General features: G+C 41.3%; 1 long non-coding RNA gene across 1 annotated transcript; it reads left to right on the top strand.

Moving 5' to 3' along the window:
• Nucleotides 1–968: 968 nt before the first annotated feature.
• LOC129331761 (uncharacterized) lies at nt 969–17,665 on the top strand. Its single transcript, XR_008597286.1, has 4 exons — nt 969–1,045; nt 2,932–3,051; nt 14,801–14,915; nt 16,326–17,665. It is a non-coding gene; the product is annotated as an uncharacterized LOC129331761 (long non-coding RNA).
• The last annotated feature ends 462 nt before the right edge of the window (nt 17,666–18,127 follow it).

Genomic DNA, 18,127 nt, shown 5'->3' on the forward strand with positions numbered 1-18,127 from the left:
GCAGAACTGAGGGAAGGACACTAACCACTGTACAACACTACCTTTCTGTTATGCCATGGGTGGAAAAGTTTTTTTGCATGCAGAATGCTAGTAGAACTGTGAGAGAATTTTCAACGTTTCCTTGGACAATAACCACTATACAACCCTGCCTCTTCATTAAGCCATGAGTGGAGGGAGAATTTATTAATGCAATAAGTTTTTATTATGTCCAAAGCCCCTGTGGGGGGGGTGGCGATTTGCAGCCTGGCAGAACTGAGGAATGGGCACTAACTACTGTACCACACTGCCTCTCTGTCATGCCTTGAGTGGGAGAAGTCTTTTTGCAATGCTCTTTTTCATGCAGAATGCTAGTAGAGCAATGAGAAAATGTTCAGTGTGTCCTATGACACTAACCACTATACAACCCTGCCTGTCCTCCATTGTCCCCGCCCCAACCTTGTCAGGTAGGTTAGGCTGAGATGGTGTGGCTGGCCCAGGAATTCTGCTTGGGAGTCCCAGATCCTAGCCTGACATGCTATTTAATGCCTCTTTGTAGTGTAAAGAAACATGATCAAAATGATGGACGTGACAGGGCTCCTTCAAAACATAGCAAATCTATTCCAGCATTCCCCCTTCCAGGGGAGGAAGGCACAGCACATACTCACACCCTCCACAGGCTTCTGAAAGTTTTTTCTAGGGTAAAATTGGGCTTGTCTAAAAATGCCAGCGATGATCTCTGGAAGTTGAGGGCAGCAGTTCCTTCAGTCTTTTGAAACAGGGCTGTGGCAAGAAGCTAAAGAGCTTTCCCAGCCCCGCACCGCACTAAACTGTCCCTTTAATTCCTGAAGCAGCAGCTGCACGTGGTTTGAGCTTTTGTCTCTCCCTGCTAGTTGGTGGGCTTAGCAGGCCCCGCCCACATCTGGAGGCAGTTTGGTTCCTCTCAGGCTCCGTAGGAGAGGAGAGGCGGGGCCTGGGCTTTCTCTGGGACGTTTGTCTCCCTGCCTTAGAGCCGTTTGCCTTTTGAATGCGGTTTGAATTGCTGGGCTACATGTGAGCCTGTCTGGAGGTAGGAGCTCAAGCACAGGGTGTGCAGGGGCAGGGCTGGAGAGGGCAGGGGTCACTTGGGACCAGGAAGAGGGGCAATGGCAGACGGATCAGTGCTGGCTCTGCAGGCTTGGGGCATCTGAAAACTCACCCCCTGGCATGGGAAGCTTTTCTCCTGCCTTTGCCTCTCTCTCATCTGGAGTGGCTACAACAGGATGGGCACTGCTCTCTCGGCAGGCTTTGGGCATCTGAAAGCTCAGCCTCCCCTGGCATGAGAAGCTGCTCCTTACATTTCTCATAGTAAGAGGGAGAAAGGCATGTTAAGATCCTCATGCCTGCTTTCTCCTGCTCAGTTTCTCTTTTTGTGGGGCTTTACATTGTAATGTTTTCATAATCTAATACTAACTGTGTCCAATGGAGGGGGGGTGTCTCCTATTGCAGGCTGGTTTTTGCTGAAAATTGAAAAGGGGCTGATTTAAGTACATGTTCAGAGGTTGCCATGTGCACAGATTGTAATGGCTTTGTTTATTATATCTCCTAGCCACCCCCACCCCAGGTCCTTTTCCTTTGAAAAAACCTTTTGTTGTGCAGCCAAGATCTTTATTTCTGAACCAGAGGAAAATAGTGTTGGAAACTTATCATGCGGCATGGCATGGTGGCAACTCACCTCCTTGCATTTTTCTCAGGAATGAATCTCTCCCTCCCTCCCTCCCTCTCTCTCGGCACCTCCCCATACCTCATACCGGCAGTTTCAAAGGTATTAATTTTGAAGCCAGAGACAGGCCCCCTGCAAAGAGTCTTTCGTTTTCTACACAACTCTATTCCTTTGCCTTCTTTTGTCTCCCCACTCTCACAGTCTCAGATGCCATTTCTACATGTACCTTTTTAAGCAGATTGTCCCATTTCGCTTACATTGGCAGAGAATCTATAGGAGGATATGACTCTGTCTTTAAAGGTCCTGCTTATTTTAAAATAAGCTTTACACTTGAGATCATTCCGAAGGCATTGGGGGAACATGTGAATATCACATGGGGTCACAATATTTAATAGTAAAGTGGCCGAGCCATGCGGGTAGCTTTGAGATCAGCCTGTGACTGTCCTCATGCACAGTCAACTCCTCATGCACAGTCAACTAGCCTGCAGTCCTTGTACAGCAATCCTTATAGCTTTATTTCATTTATACCCTGCCTTCCTCCCCAAGGTGTTCTCGTTGACTCTTGTTTTATCCTCACAGCAACCCTGTGAGGCAGGTTAAGCTGAGAGTGTGCCAGGCCCAAAGTCATTCAGAAAGCTTCCATGGTAGAGAGAAGATTCAAACTTGGGTCTCTCAGATCCTGTAAACGCTCTACCCCACTGGGTCTCCCGTTCTCCTGGCTTTCCACAAACTGTACGAAAGTGAATTATCTAGGAGGAGGGTTTTTCTGTGGCTATGAAGGCTGTAATGTACCCAAACGGTTCTGAGAGATACTTTGGAAAAAGGATAGGGACCGTAGACTAAAGTGCTATCCCTTGCTCTCTCTCAGAGTTGAATGGGTGTTATAAGGGATGACAGGGAAAGCAAGGAAGCCGGGAGGCATAGAAAAGAATGTCTGTTCCTTCCCTTTTTAGTTTTAAGGTCATTTCTAGAGCCTTGGTGCTACTAAGGTCCAGTCTTTACTCTCAATCCCTCCACCCTCGAGTGAGGTCAAGATCTGGGTGGGACAGGCCATTTGTCTCCTATTTCCACCTCCTCCCCAGTTTCTCTTGCTAGATAATTGAAAGGATGCTGGAGTTACTCAGTCTCTCAAGAACAGGCCTTTCTCCGTGAAATACAGATGATGTTCTTCTTTCTGTTTCCACTTTTTTGCTTGGAAGTGAACTTTGAAACTGTCTACTGCCACATAAATATTTTCATTTTAAAACTTCCAGATGGATCAGAAGAAAGAAGCTCTTGCTGTACAAGAAAAGCCTGACCTTGAAAAGAAGAGAAGAGAAGGGAAGCGGAAGCCTTGCTTCAAAGCATGGCTTTAACTCCTGCTGCTCCTACGGGTAAGAATTACAATGAACACATATCCCATAAACGTCCCTCACCCATGCACAAGTGAACCTTGAAAGTTGGGTTGTTAATTCATGCTTATTTGATATTTGTTCATAATTGATTCAACTTATCCAGCATAACTTTTCAGAATGTACTTCTAAGTTGTGCTTTAAATTTGCAGTAGATGAAATGCAGATTGTACCGTTGATCTGTAATGTTTGTTTTATTTGAGTTATCGTGTGCTCGTTTTCATGCAGAATGCTCGTAGAACAGGGAGAAAATTTTCAGTGTATCCTTGGACACTAAGCACTATAACCACTAGCCAGTTTACGACACTGCCTCTCTGTTATGCCATGAGCAGGAGAAGCCTTTTTGCAATGCTCTTTTTCATGCAGAATGCTAGTAGAGCAGTGAGAGCATGTTCAGTGTGTCCTTGGACACTATCCGTTATACCACCCAGCCTCTTCATTAAGCCATGAGTGGAGGGACCGTTTGTTAATGCTGCTTTTTTTGAATGGTCATAGATGCAGTTAGCCGTGTTAGTCTGTGGTGGCAAAATCAAAAAGAGTCCAGTAGCACCTTTAAGACTAATCAATTTTATTGTGGCATAAGCTACAATATACCTGACACCTGACGAAGAAAACTTGATATTCGAAAGCTTATGCTACAATAAAATTGGTTAGTCTTAAAGGTGCTACTGGACTCTTTTTGATTTTGCTTTTCTTGAAGAATGCCTGAACAGCATTGAGAAGTTCCCATGTGTCTTTACACACCAAAACTGTCCCTCCTACAATCCTGCCTGTAATTTTGTGTGTGTGTGGGGGGGGGGAGACTGGCAGCCTTGCAGAAATGAGGGAAGGACAGTAACCACTTGCAACACTGCCTCTCTGTTATGCCGTGAGTGGGGAAAGACTTTTTGCAGCACTCTTTTTCATGCAGAATCCTAGGACAACAGTGAGATAGTTTTCAGTGTGTACTTGGACACTAACCACTGTACCATCCTGCCCCTTCATTAATCTATGACTGGAGGGAGCATTTAATTATGCTTCTCTTGGAGAATTCTAGAGCAACAGTGAGTTAAGTTTCAGTTTGTCTTTGGACACTAACCATTATACCACCTGGACTTTTCATTAAGCCATGAGTGGAGGGAGCGTTTATTGATGCTGCTTTTCTTACTGAATGCTAGAACATCAGTGAGTTAAGTTTCCGTGTGTCCTTGCACGCTAAAACTGTCCCTCCTACAATCCTGCCTGCAATAAGTTTTTAGTGCATCCACTTCCCCTATTGGTGGTGGTGGGGGGAGATTTGTAGCCTGGCAGTACTGAGGGAAGGGCACTAACCACTGTACCACACTGCCTCTCTGTTATGCCATGAGTGGGAGAAGCCTTTTTGCAATGCTTCTTTTTCAAGCAGAATGCTGGTAGAGCAGTGAGAATATGTTCAGCGTGTCCTTGGGCACTAACCACTATACCGCCCTGCCTCTTCTTTAAGCCATGAGTGGAGGGAGGATTTATTAATGCTGCTTTTCTTGCAGATTGCTAGAGCAGCAGCGAGTTAACTTTAAGTTCACCGACGTTCAAGATCTTTTTCCACCTGCAGCACCTCTAGTGTCATCTATCTCCTGATATGTGACTGCGACCAATTTTATGTTGGCTGCACCACATGCCCCCTGCGATTACGCATCCAGGAACATACCTCTAGATGTAGAGCTCAGAATATGGCATAACAGGGGCAGTGTGGCTCATTGGTTAGTGTCCTTTCCTCAGTTCTGCAAGGGTGTGAATCTCTGCGGCCCCACACAGGGGCTTTGGACATGCTGAAAACTTACTGCAGGCAGGATTGTGGGAGGGACAGTGAGGGAAGGACACTAACCACTGTACCACACTGCCTGTCTCTTATGCCATGAGCGGGAGAAGCCTTTTTGCAATGCTTCTTTTTCATGCTGAATGCTAGTAGAGCAGTGAGAGACAGTTTTAGTGTGCAGGGGCACACTGAAACTTATCTCACTGCTGCTCTAGCAATCTGTAAGAGAGGCAGCATTAATCAGTGCTCCCTCCACTCATGAGTATGCCTTTGGACACCCTCCGAACTTATTGCAGGCCCAACTTTGTGAAGAGGCAGGGTGGTATATTGGTTAGTGTCCAAGGAGACACTGAACACTCTCTCACTGCTCTACTAGCATTCTGCATTAGTGTCTGTCCTGGGACACTAATATACCACACTTCTTCTTCATGCAGCCATGAGTGGAGGGAGCATTTACTAATGCTGCTTTTCTTCATCCCCTACTGGATGGGTAATTGCAGCCTGGCAGGACTGAGGAAGGACACCAACCACTGTACTACACTGCCTCTCTGTCATGCTATGAGCAGGAGAAGTCTATTTGGAAAGCTTTTTCATTAAGAATGCTAGTAGAAAAGTGAGAAATTTTGAAAGTGTCCTTGAACACCAACCATTATACCACCCTGCCTCTTCATTAAGCCATAAATGGAGGAAGCATTTATTAGTGTTGCTTTTCTTGCAGAATGTTAGAGCAGCAGTGAGTTAAGGTTCTGTGTGTTCTTGCGCACTAAAACTGTCCCTCCTACAATCCTGCCTGCAACAAGTTCTGAGTATATTCAAAGCCACTGTGTGTGGGGGGGCGGGCAGAGATTTACACCCTTGCAGAACTGAGGGAAGGACACTAACCAATGTAGCGCACTGGCTCTCTGTTATGCTATGCGTGGAAGAAGCCCTTTTGCAATGCTTCCTTTTCATGCAGAATGCTAGTAGAACAGTGAGAATTTTCAGCGTGTCCTTGGGCACTAACCACTAGACCACCCTGCCTCGTCTTTAAGCCATGAGTGGAGGGAGCATTTATAAATGCTGCTTTTCTTTCAGAATGCTAGAGCAGCAGTGAGTTAAGGTTCCTTGTGTCCTTGCAAACTAAAACTTTCCCCCCTAAAATCCTGCCTTCAGTATGTTTTTAGTGTGTGCAAATCCCCTGTGTGTGTGTGGGGGGGATAATTGCAGCCTGGCAGGACTGAGGGAAGGACACTAACCACTGTAGCACAGTGCCTCTCTGTTACACCACGCGTGGGGGAAGCCCTTTTGCAGTGATCTTTTTCATGCTGAATGCTAGTAGAGCAGTGAGAAAATTTTGAATGCGTCTTTGGACGCTAACCATTATACAAACCTGCCTCCTCATTAAGCCATGAGTGGAGGGAGCGTTTATTGATGCTGCTTTTCTTCCAGAATGCTAGAACAGCAGAGAGTTAAGTTCCCGTGTGTCCTTGCACACTAAAACTGTCTCTCCTACAATCCTGCCTGCAACAAGTTTGTAGTATGTCCACTTCCCCTATTGGTGGTGGTGGGGGGCGATTTGTAGCCTGGCAGTACTGAGGGAAGGACACTAACCACTGTACCACACTGCCTCTCTGTTATGCCATGAGTGGGAGAAGCCTTTGTGCAATGTTCTTTTTCAAGCAGAATGCTGGTAGAACAGTGAGAATTTTCAGTGTGTCCTTGGACACTAACCACTATACCGCCCTGCCTCTTCTTTAAGCCATGAGTGGAGGGAGCATTTATAAATGCTGCTTTTTTGGCAGATTGTTAGAGCAGCAGTGAGTAAAGTTTAAGTTCACCGATGATCTAGAATTCTGCAAGAAAAGCAGCATTAATAAATGCTCCCTCCACTCAGGGCTCCATGAAGAGGCAGTGTGGTATAGTGGTTAGTGTCCAAGGTGACACTGAACATTTTCTCACTGCTCTACTAGCATTCTGCATGAAAAAGAGCATCGCAAAAAGGCTTTTCGCGCTCAGGGCATAACAGAGAGGCAGTGTAGTACAGTGGTTAGTGTCCTTCCCTCAGTTCTGCCACGGTGCAATTCTCTCCCCCTCCATAGGGGCTTTGGAGATACTCACTGCAGCTCTAGCATTCTGCAAGCAAAGTAGTATTAATAAATGCTCACTCTACTGATGGCTTGGTGAAGAGGCAGGGTGGTATAATGGTTAGTGTCCAAGGACAGAGTGAAAATTTTCTCACTCCTCTACTAGCTTTCTGCATGAAAAAGAACATTGCAAAAAGGCTTCTCCTGCTCATAGTATAACAGGGGCAGTGTGGTTCATTGGTTAGTGTCCTTTCCTCAGTTCTGCAAGGGTGTGAATCTCTACGGCCCCACACAGGGGCTTTGGACATACTGAAAACTTACTGCAGGCAGGATTGTAGGAGGGACAGTGAGGGAAGGACACTAACCACTGTACCACACTGCCTCTCTCTCATGCCATGAGCGGGAGAAGCCTTTTTGCAATGCTTCTTTTTCATGCTGAATGCTAGTAGAGCAGTGAGAGACAGTTTTAGTGTGCAGGGGCACACTGAAACTTATCTCACTGCTGCTCTAGCAATCTGTAAGAGAGGCAGCATTAATCAATGCTCCCTCCACTCATGAGTATGCCTTTGGACACCCTCCGAACTTATTGCAGGCAAAACTTTGTGAAAAGGCAGGGTGGTATATTGGTTAGTGTCCAAGGAGACACTGAACACTCTCTCACTGCTCTACTAGCATTCTGCATTAGTGTCTGTCCTGGGACACTAATATACCACACTTCTTCTTCACGCAGGCATGAGTGGAGGGAGCATTTACTAATGCTGCTTTTCTTCATCCCCTACTGGATGGGTAATTGCAGCCTGGCAGGACTGAGGAAGGACACTAACCACTGTACTACACTGCCTCTCTGTCATGCTATGAGCAGGAGAAGTCTATTTGGAAAGCTTTTTCATTAAGAATGCTAGTAGAGGGGGGCGTGGCGTCGCTGACTCCGGGATGGACGCGTGCTGAAAGATCTCCGCTCCTCCCAGCCCCCAATTCTCCATATAAAGCTACACAACATTACTTTTGATTGCTATATTATGAAAAATAACAATGCTAAGAAGAGAAAGAACATAGTGAAAGCAGCTAAAAACTTACAGCCGCTTTTTTCGGCGCCTAAGGAGAGAATGCAGAGCGAGGAAGTAAAAATGGAGAGATCCAAAATGGCGGACGGACTACCTTCTCATGCGAGCGAAAAGGTACACAATGCTAATATAACCCTAGATCCTCAGCTCAATAAACTAAAGAATGAAATCCTAGAACAAATCGCTAAACTGATTGCCCCACTAACGGCACAACTGGCTGAAATAAAAGTGGACTTGCAAGCAACAAGTCTAAAAGCAGATAAAGCTTTAGATGCAAGTTCCTCGACACAGAGAGAAGTGAGCTTACTGCATGAGGCTTTTGAAAACCAGCAAGAAAGACTGATTAACCTAGAAGTTAATATGAGACAGAATCACTTGAAGCTGAGGGGAATTGATGAACTTTTGTTACCAAAGGAAGATTTAATACCTGTAATCTCAAGATGGCTTGTAAAGCATCTGGAACTAGAAGAAGGGGTAAACACCCTAATTACAAAAGCCTACCGAATCGGAACTCCTAAGCAATATAAGAACAGACCTGTGCCAAGAGACATAATCATAGAGATACCTGATCAAAAAATAAAGATGAAAATAATTGAAACAGCTAAAATATCAGGCTCAATATTGTTCAATGGAACCCCAGTGCAAATATATACTGATTTACCGAGAGAAGCATTATTAATAAGGAAAGAACTGAAACCTATCACAGACGCGCTGAGGAAAGCTAACATCAGATATAAGTGGATAAATCATGTCAAGATATTAGTGATTTTGAACGGGAAACATCATGTTGCTACGAACTTAAGGAATGGAACAGAACTCTTGAATAACATCGGCGTGGAGATACCCATGGAGACAAGCAAGCAAAATCAGAAGAGAAAATCGACGGACATGTTTTCTCCACAGAAGGGAAGTAAGATCCCGATAAGAAATGCCTAGCAGTCCTTGGAGGACAAGAACTTTTAATTGAATTAATCAGCTATTGTTGTGTCTTATATATTATAATTAAGACAAATGGAGATTGGGGGTGGGGGGGGGGGAGAGGGAGGGCTTCAACACAGCTCCGTGGTATTAGAACTTTCCATTTGGAAAATTACTTTCCAAAACTGGCGTGCAGTCAACGACCCAGTTTGAAAGTTCTACGAAATAGCTGGTAGCATGTAACTTGATTGTTAAAAGGTTATTGAGTTAAGAGAGTTTATAAAGATATTTGATATCCTAGGGGTAAAGGGAGGGGAGGGTGGGGGAGATTTAGGGATTTAAGCTTATTAATAACACAAATCTCAAGAACTAGGGGAAGGAAGGGAAAGGTTGTATAGTTTAGTATAGTACAGGAGGTAACAAGTTTATAAGGAAGCTCACAAAATTCATATATTTACTTAGTTAATTATATCTTTAAAAAAAATAAAATTAATAAAAAAAAATTAAAAAAAATATTAAAATAGGGAAAACCATAAGGAAAAACTTCAGAAAAACAAAACAAATAAACAAAAAAAAATACCCATAGTTAGGATATAGGGATTAGTTATGTGTTTGTGAAAGAAGAGAGTGGAATTAAAATAGAGTGCTAAATTGTATGTCTTTTACTGTTTGATATTATTGTAGTAGATTGGTACTTGTGTTATATAAGAGAAGCAGTATTATATATACCAAATCATGGCTTCTAAATTTAAAATGACCACTCTAAATGTAAGAGGTTTGGGAAATCCTATAAAGCGGAGAAGAGTTATTTCATTGTTGGCCAAAACTAAATCTCAGGTAATTTTTCTACAGGAAACTCATGCTAAAAATAATGATACAGATATTTTAAAGGCAAGCTGGATTCATTCACAATACTATGCAGCAGGTAACTCCAAATCGAGGGGGGTGGCAATACTATTTACAAAGGATCTTCTATTTCAACATAAAAAAACCCTCAAAGATCCTAAAGGAAGATTCATCTTTGTTAAAGGTTTAATTCAAGAACAAATCTACACCTTCGCATCCATTTATGCCCCTAATAATCAACAATTAAATTTCATTGAAGAAACACTAGGAAAACTGGAGAAATTTCAGGAAGGTCATCTCATAGTAGGGGGGGACCTAAACTACATAATGGATTACAAATGGGACAGATCACACTTTGAGAAAAGAACCACTCAAAAAGATAGAAAGACAAAGTTGCCACCCATCTTACAAAGACACAACCTTATTGACATATGGAGACATCTACATGTAGGGGAAAAGGATTATACTTATTACTCTCAAAGGCACAACTCATATACTAGGATTGACTTTATTTTAGTCTCTGATTCAATGCTTGAGCAAGCGATTGATTCCCAAATAGGATCGTGTCTAATCTCTGATCACTCTTGGGTCAATGTTTTAATAGCTTCAGAAATACCAAAACAGTGCTCCAAACAATGGTGTTTACCGAAACGTTTACTTTATAATCACCAAGCAGCTAAAGAAATAGAAAGAATCCTAGAAAGAGCCATAGCTGATAATAACTCTGAAGAAATAAAGGCTAATATACTCTGGGATACGATTAAGACGGTATCAAGAGGACATATTATAGCGCTTTCAGCGAATATAAACAAAGAAAAATTAAAATATAGACAGGATTTAGCAGAATCCATTAAAAGTTTGGAGGAAGAACATAAAATGACAGGGAGCAAAAAAACGTACCAAACATTAACTGCCCAACGTAAAATTTTAGAAACGCTTGACAGTAACAGTGTACATAGAAGTTTAATTAAGTCTAAGCAAAGATATTGGTTTAATACCCCAAAAGCCCTAAGAACTCTATCGAATAAAATAAAACAAAAAAATTTGAAAAATAACATTCACCTACTCCAAGACGAAAACAAAGTAAATCGCCATGATTCCAAATCAATTTTGCAAGTATTTAGAGAATTTTACACGAATTTGTATTCATCAATAAACCCCAAACAAACTAAGATTATGGATTTTCTACACTCACTTAAAAATGTAAAGAAATTGGAAGAGAACCATAGATTAATTTTAGAAAAACCTATCTCCTTACAGGAAACCCTAGAAGCAATTAAGTTAGCCAGAAATAACAAAGCCACGGGACCTGATGGATACCCATCAGAGTTCTATAAAAAATATGCTACATTGCTAGCTCAATATCTAACTAATACTTGCAATTTAGTTTTGGATGAATGTAAATTACCCCCTACCTGGAATATGGCCGATATAGTAGTTATACATAAACAAGGAAAAGACCCAACAAAAGCTGATTCATATAGACCAATATCACTTCTCAATCATGATTATAAATTATTTACATCTATATTGGTCCGACGTTTAAACTCATTCATAAGCAATTATATCCATAATAATCAGGCAGGTTTTATACCCAAAAGAGAAATTACAGACAATATTTATAAAACTTTAAATTTGATTGAGTATTGCAAAAATAACAGGACTGAAGCATTGTTTCTTTCTTTAGATATCCAAAAAGCATTTGATTCGGTTGAGAAAAAATACTTATGTAGCACCCTTCAATTTCTAGGCTTTGGTGAGAAATTCCTAAACACTATTGGAGCAATATATTCGCAACCTACAGCTAATATTAGACTTAATGGTCTACATTCAGAAAAAATTGTAATTAATAGAGGCACTAGACAGGGCTGTCTGCTATCTCCCATGCTCTTTGCTATAGCTTTGGAACCCTTCGCAGTAGCTTTAAGGGAAAATGAAAATATACTTGGAATCCCTATTAAAGATAGTTCCTTTAAAATCTCACTTTTCGCTGATGACATGCTAATTTATTTAACTAACCCAACAACCTCAATGACATATCTCCACCCCTTGTTAACTGAATTTGGTGCTATATCTGGCCTGATTGTTAATCAATCAAAATCACAAATCCTTCCTATCAATCTCTCTAAAAGTACTGAAAACATAATTTGTAAACAGTATAAATATCAATGGGCCTCAAATCATTTAACTTACCTCGGCATTAATATTACTTCCAAATTAAACGACCTTATCAAATTGAATCACCAAAGAATAGCTAACCAAATTAAAGCAGAAATCGTCAATTGGAATAAACTAAAACTTAGCTGGTTCGATAGATTTCATCTAATAAAATCATTTATATTACCTAAGTTTCTTTTCGTTTTCAGAGCAATCCCAATAACAATTCCCATAACGCTAATTACTCAATGGCAAACAATGATCAATAGTTTCTTATGGCAAAACAAACACCCAAGAATTTCTTATTCCACATTGAGACGAAAATCTAGAGACGGAGGTTTTAATTACCCAGATCTCAATTTATACCAAGCAGCAATTAGACTTCTAAACTTACTCCAACTCATCTCTGTGGAAACTACAGCAGAATGGATTACCCTTTTCAATACTCAATTGGACAAATCCTCCTTCAATGATTTAATATGGAACAAACAAATAAATAGACCCAAAAGCATTAACAAAAATACGTTTTTATTAGCAATTTTGCGGACATGGGACAAATTTAAAGCTAAACTTATTCCAGAAAAATCCAGATTCTCCTCATTTGTTAATCAGTCTTGGTTCCCTCCAGGTCAAGAATCAGATTTCATAAATATATTTCAACAGGCTAAGATGACAAGATTAATTGATATAGCTACAAATTCAGGCCTGATGGAGAAATCAGAAATAGAAGACAAATTAATGCAAAAACTGTTATGGTTTAGATACTTACAGATTAAAAATATGATGGAACAAATAGGCATAAAATCAATAATGAAAACTCCCCTGACGGAATTTGAAATGATAATACGATCTTATACAGTTCAAAAAAAAGGAATGATCTCCATACTTTACACTACATTACTGAACACACTGAACAAAAAGCAAATTCTTTGCCAATCCAGCTGGGCCAAAGATTGTAATATAGATCAATCTCTTGAGACATGGAATAAGATTTGGACTTCAACTATATTTAGATCAAACGTTACCCTAACTAAGCTGCAAACATTTAAGATTATTCACAGGTGGTATTTTACGCCTAAGAGACTATCCTATATATATCCATCAGCTTCCCCAAAATGCTGGAAAAACTGTGGAGAGACGGGCACGTTTGCCCATTGTTGGTGGGGCTGCCCTTTTATTAAAAGCTATTGGGAGAAAGTGACTGAATCAATCAGAACAATTACAGGATATGAAGTCCCTTTGGATCCCAAAATCATTTTTTTAGATCAATGGGATGACTTAGCTATACCTATGATTAGAAAAGAATTGTTTGCAACCCTTTTCGTAGTAGCAAAGAATGAGATAGCGTTGGTCTGGAAGAAAGATCATGCACCCTCTGTAGATTCATGGCTTGAAAAAGTGTGGAATCACTTCATAATGGAAAAAACCCATAATGACCTTTACATAGCTGAACAGTTTCCTGTGAATTCCAAGTTCATGGGAAAATGGCTTCCATTCTTTGAATATGTTGATAAAAATAATATCCAGCCTAGATCAAAAATACTTCAATTACTCTCTCTAGAACCTTTACATTATAGCTTATATGTTTTGTTGAACTATATAGCTCTTAACTGTATGTACTTAACTCCCTCCTGTATCACAATAGTTCTGTACTGGTTAATGTTTTGATTTATATGTGTACGTTTGTATGTTGTAATGGTTTATCTGCAATAAAAGTTTAAAAAATCAAAAAAAAAAAAGAATGCTAGTAGAAAAGTGAGAAATTTTGAAAGTGTCCTTGAACACCAACCATTATACCACCCTGCCTCTTCATTAAGCCATAAATGGAGGAAGCATTTATTAGTGTTGCTTTTCTTGCAGAATGTTAGAGCAGCAGTGAGTTAAGGTTCTGTGTGTTCTTGCGCACTAAAACTGTCCCTCCTACAATCCTGCCTGCAACAAGTTCTGAGTATATTCAAAGCCACTGTGTGTGGGGGGGCGGGCAGAGATTTACACCCTTGCAGAACTGAGGGAAGGACACTAACCAATGTAGCGCACTGGCTCTCTGTTATGCGTGGAAGAAGCCCTTTTGCAATGCTTCCTTTTCATGCAGAATGCTAGTAGAACAGTGAGAATTTTCAGCGTGTCCTTGGGCACTAACCACTAGACCACCCTGCCTCGTCTTTAAGCCATGAGTGGAGGGAGCATTTATAAATGCTGCTTTTCTTTCAGAATGCTAGAGCAGCAGTGAGTTAAGGTTCCTTGTGTCCTTGCAAACTAAAACTTTCCCCCCTAAAATCCTGCCTTCAGTATGTTTTTAGTGTGTGCAAATCCCCTGTGTGTGTGGGGGGGGGATAATTGCAGCCTGGCAGGACTGAGGGAAGGACACTAACCACTGTACTACACTGCCTCTCTGTTATGCCATGAGCAGGAAAATTCTTTTTGTAATGCTCTTTTTCATGCAGAACACTGAGAATATTTTCAATGTGTCCTTGGACGCTAACCATTATATCAAGCTGCCTCCTCATTCAGCCATTAATGGAGGAAGAATTTCTTAGTGCTGCTTTTCTTCCAGAATGCTAGAACAGCAGAGAGTTTAAGTTTCAGTGTGTCCTTGCACACTAAAACTGTCCCTCCTACAATCCTGCCTGCAACAAGTTTTTAGTATGTCCAAAGCTCCTGTGTGTGTGGGGGGGGGAAGATTTGCAGCCTGGCAGAACTGAGGGAAAGACACTAACAACTGTACAACACTACCTTGCTGTTATGCCATGGGTGGAAATTGTCCCCACACCAACCTTGTCAGGTAGGTTAGGTTTTCGCGAATCACAGTTCTCGTCAGATGCATCTAACATGGCTGGATCTATTTTTACTCAGGAGAGAGATTGAAACTATCTGCTGCCACATAAATATTTTCATTTTAAAACTTGCAGATGGATCAGAGGAAAGAAGCTCTTGCTGTACAAGAAAAGCCTGACCTTGAAAAGAAGAGAAGGGAAGCAGAAGCCTTGCTTCAAAGCATGGCTTTAACTCCTGCTGCTCCTATGGGTAAGAATAACAATACACACACATCCCGTAGATGTCCCTCCCCCGTGCACAAGTGTACCTTGAAAGTTCATGCTTGTATTTGTTATTTGTTCATAATTGCTGCAACTTATCCCACATAACTTTTCAGAATGTACTGCTATGTTGGAGTTTAAATTTGCAATAGATTAATAACAGATTGTGCAGTTGATACATAATGTTTGTTTTATTTGAGTTATCATCTGGTCAGTGTTTAAAGGTTTATCTATGGAAAACTTCATGCACTTCAGTATTACATGTGTTAAGCAAATAAAAGCAGGAATCTTTAAGGTAAAATTGCAAGAGAATCTCATGGTTAGCAGCTAACTGTTGCCATTCTTTTTCTTTACTAAGCGTCTTCTAGACAAGTAATTGAATACCTTAAAAGGGTAATCGAGCAGATGTAACCTAGACGTAGGAACGCTTCAGTTCTTCCTGAACTGAAAATATATTTTAGCTGAAATTTAGACATTAATGTTCTGTATGCTATAAGGCATCGAAGGTAATATTTCCAAAACACCTGGAGTAACTTTTGCATTGACATACAGTTAAGCTCCTGAAAATTCAGACTGTTTCTTGCCAAGGCCTATAGCCAGCCTTATTTTTAAAGGGGGAGTCGCCCAAGAGGGGCATCACAGAATTGTGAGTGACTCCCTAAAGGCTTGTTTCAGGTGGATGGATACCTGCGTTGGTCTGTAGCAGAAGAGCAAGATGTGGGAACTTGTGAGTCTTTTTCTGATTTTTCAGGCTTGGCCAACTTTTTAACTACCCAAAATAAAGGTGTGCCTTAAAGTGGACAACGAAAAAGACAACTTACTTTACTGCTTTAAGAAAATAATAATACCAGACAGAGGGTACCATAATTAGAAGACTGGTGAAGAGTAAACAGCATAAAGAGAATTCAACAGTTACATCTTTTACTAAAAATAAAGCTGAATTGTTCTTGATCATGAGATCCTTTATTGGCATGTAAAAAAATTTAAATACAGAGACTCCATACAAAATGAAATTAAAATACAGATAAGAGCAGGGCAACAGTGCAGCAAAAGCAGTGCAGAATATCACTTGTCTGGGCGTATAGCCATGGCACTGTAGAGGAACTTAGGTACCATTTCCGTTATTTTCCCATCTGGATTATCAAGCAGGAACCGAATATTAAAATCATCAGAAAACTCTGAAAGTTGCGCTAATAAAGGATGTAGAAGATCCCGGTGTAGGATCTTCTGATTGAACATGAGAAAGGCTTCTGTTTTTCTCAGAAGCTTGCACACAATGTGGTATCTTTTTTAGTTATAAAAAGATAAATACGAAACACTCTTTGGTGTTTGATCGCGATCCTGGTCTAGTATAGGTATAAGCAAGTTTTGTTTTCTTTCCTTGAAACTTCTCTGACAGGATCCTGCAGGTGAGAAGAGGACTGTGTACGGCAGTGCATCTTCTTTGTGTCACCAGCTTGTTTGACACCAGAGCGTGTGGCATTTGAAGTCTGAACTCAGCTACCCCCTGGAAACCGTGCCGTGAGATGTTTTCCACTCACCCCAATCCATTTTTTCAGCTACAGGAGGGTTGAAAGGACGCACGTTATGTAGTCCTTTTCATTGTTTCCAAGCCTACCAATTCTCGATACACTTCACTAAATTTTGCATTGGGCACCATTTCCAAGGAGCAAGGCAGCATGTAGACACTGTAAAGAAATAAAATGTTTCGTAGAGTGCCAGTGTAGTGTGGTGCTCAGAATATTGAGGAAGGCCCTGTGAAAGCAGGCTTAAATTTCTGCCCTGGCTGGCCTTGGACTCTCTCAGCCTAACCTTCCTCACAGGGATGTTTAGGTGACTAAAATATATTGTGCTTCCCTGCATTCCTTGGCCTTATGCTCACATATCAGTACATTTATGTAGTACTCTATGTTTAATTACAATTCTCAGAAACCCAAAATTTCTGTGACGCCCTGACATCTACAACCTGACAAAGACTTCTGTTTTGTTTTTAAGAAATATAATAAATCATAGAGTGCCAGTGTAGTGCAGTGGTCAGAATACTGAGGAAGAATCTGGGAAAACAGGCTTAAATTCCTGCTCTGCCCTGGCTGATCTTGGACAGATCCCACTCTCTCGGCCTAACTTACCTCACAGGAATGATGTGATGATAAAAATATACTGTACTTCCCTGCATTTCCTGGCCTTACGCTAACATGTTTGTACATACGTGGTGCTCTTGTCATGTTGCTGTTCTCTGTTTTTTGTAAAATCTGTTCAATTGAATTCTAAGAATCAGCTTTCCTCTTTAAAGAGTGAGCTGGCCTTGACACGAAATGTGAACGAGTATGGAACGAGTATGTGAACAAGTCTCGCTACTGGCCTCAAACCCAGACTTTGCACGCTGGGTTTATAGTGGTCTTTCAGAGCACTAATTGAGTGATGTTGGCCTTTAAAACCAGGTTTCTCCTTGAGAAACAAGCATGTCTTGATAACGGTCAGCGGGATTGATTTGATGAAGAAAGCGCTTATTAAACGCTAAACATTTTGGCTTTAACTTAATCTCTTTCTCCACATAGAAACCACATCTGAGGGTGTGATATGCTCCAGAGCGACAGCAGCCTCGTCGTGTGATGCAGATTAGTCCAAGGCTTCACTTTATGCTTTCCACCGGCACAACATCTCCCGAGTGAAACAGGCGCAAGTAGCGTATAATGTGGATGGTGATCCTTCAGGCATTTCATCCTTGTCATTAGGACATCGAGCTCTAGTTACAGGGAGAAATTTAATGATGTTACTGTGCCACCGCAAATAAAACATACTCTCTATTGACACTCATGCTTCCTGTGTCCTTGACAGCAATGTCATGTGCAGAGATTGAGGAACACGCCACTTCTTTACCTCCTGGAAGGAAACTCTTCAGATCTTTTCTCTTCCTGTGGTAAAGAAGCACCAGCGCAAGAGAACGTATCCTATGGTGAAAGAAAGCCAGTTTGGTGTAGCGGTTAAGAGGGCACGACTCTAATCTGGAGAACTGGGTTGGATTTTCCCACTTCTCCACTTGAAGCCAGTCGGGTGACTTTGGGTCAGTCAGTTAACAGGCACTCTCAGCCCAATCCACCTCATAGGGTGATCATTGTGGGGATAAAGATAGCGTACTTTGTAAACCATTCCGAGTGGGCGATAAGGCATCCTAAAGGCAGTATATAAATCAAATGTTAT

This window comes from Eublepharis macularius, chromosome 6, assembly GCF_028583425.1.
Source record: "Eublepharis macularius isolate TG4126 chromosome 6, MPM_Emac_v1.0, whole genome shotgun sequence".
NCBI lineage: Eukaryota > Metazoa > Chordata > Lepidosauria > Squamata > Eublepharidae > Eublepharis > Eublepharis macularius.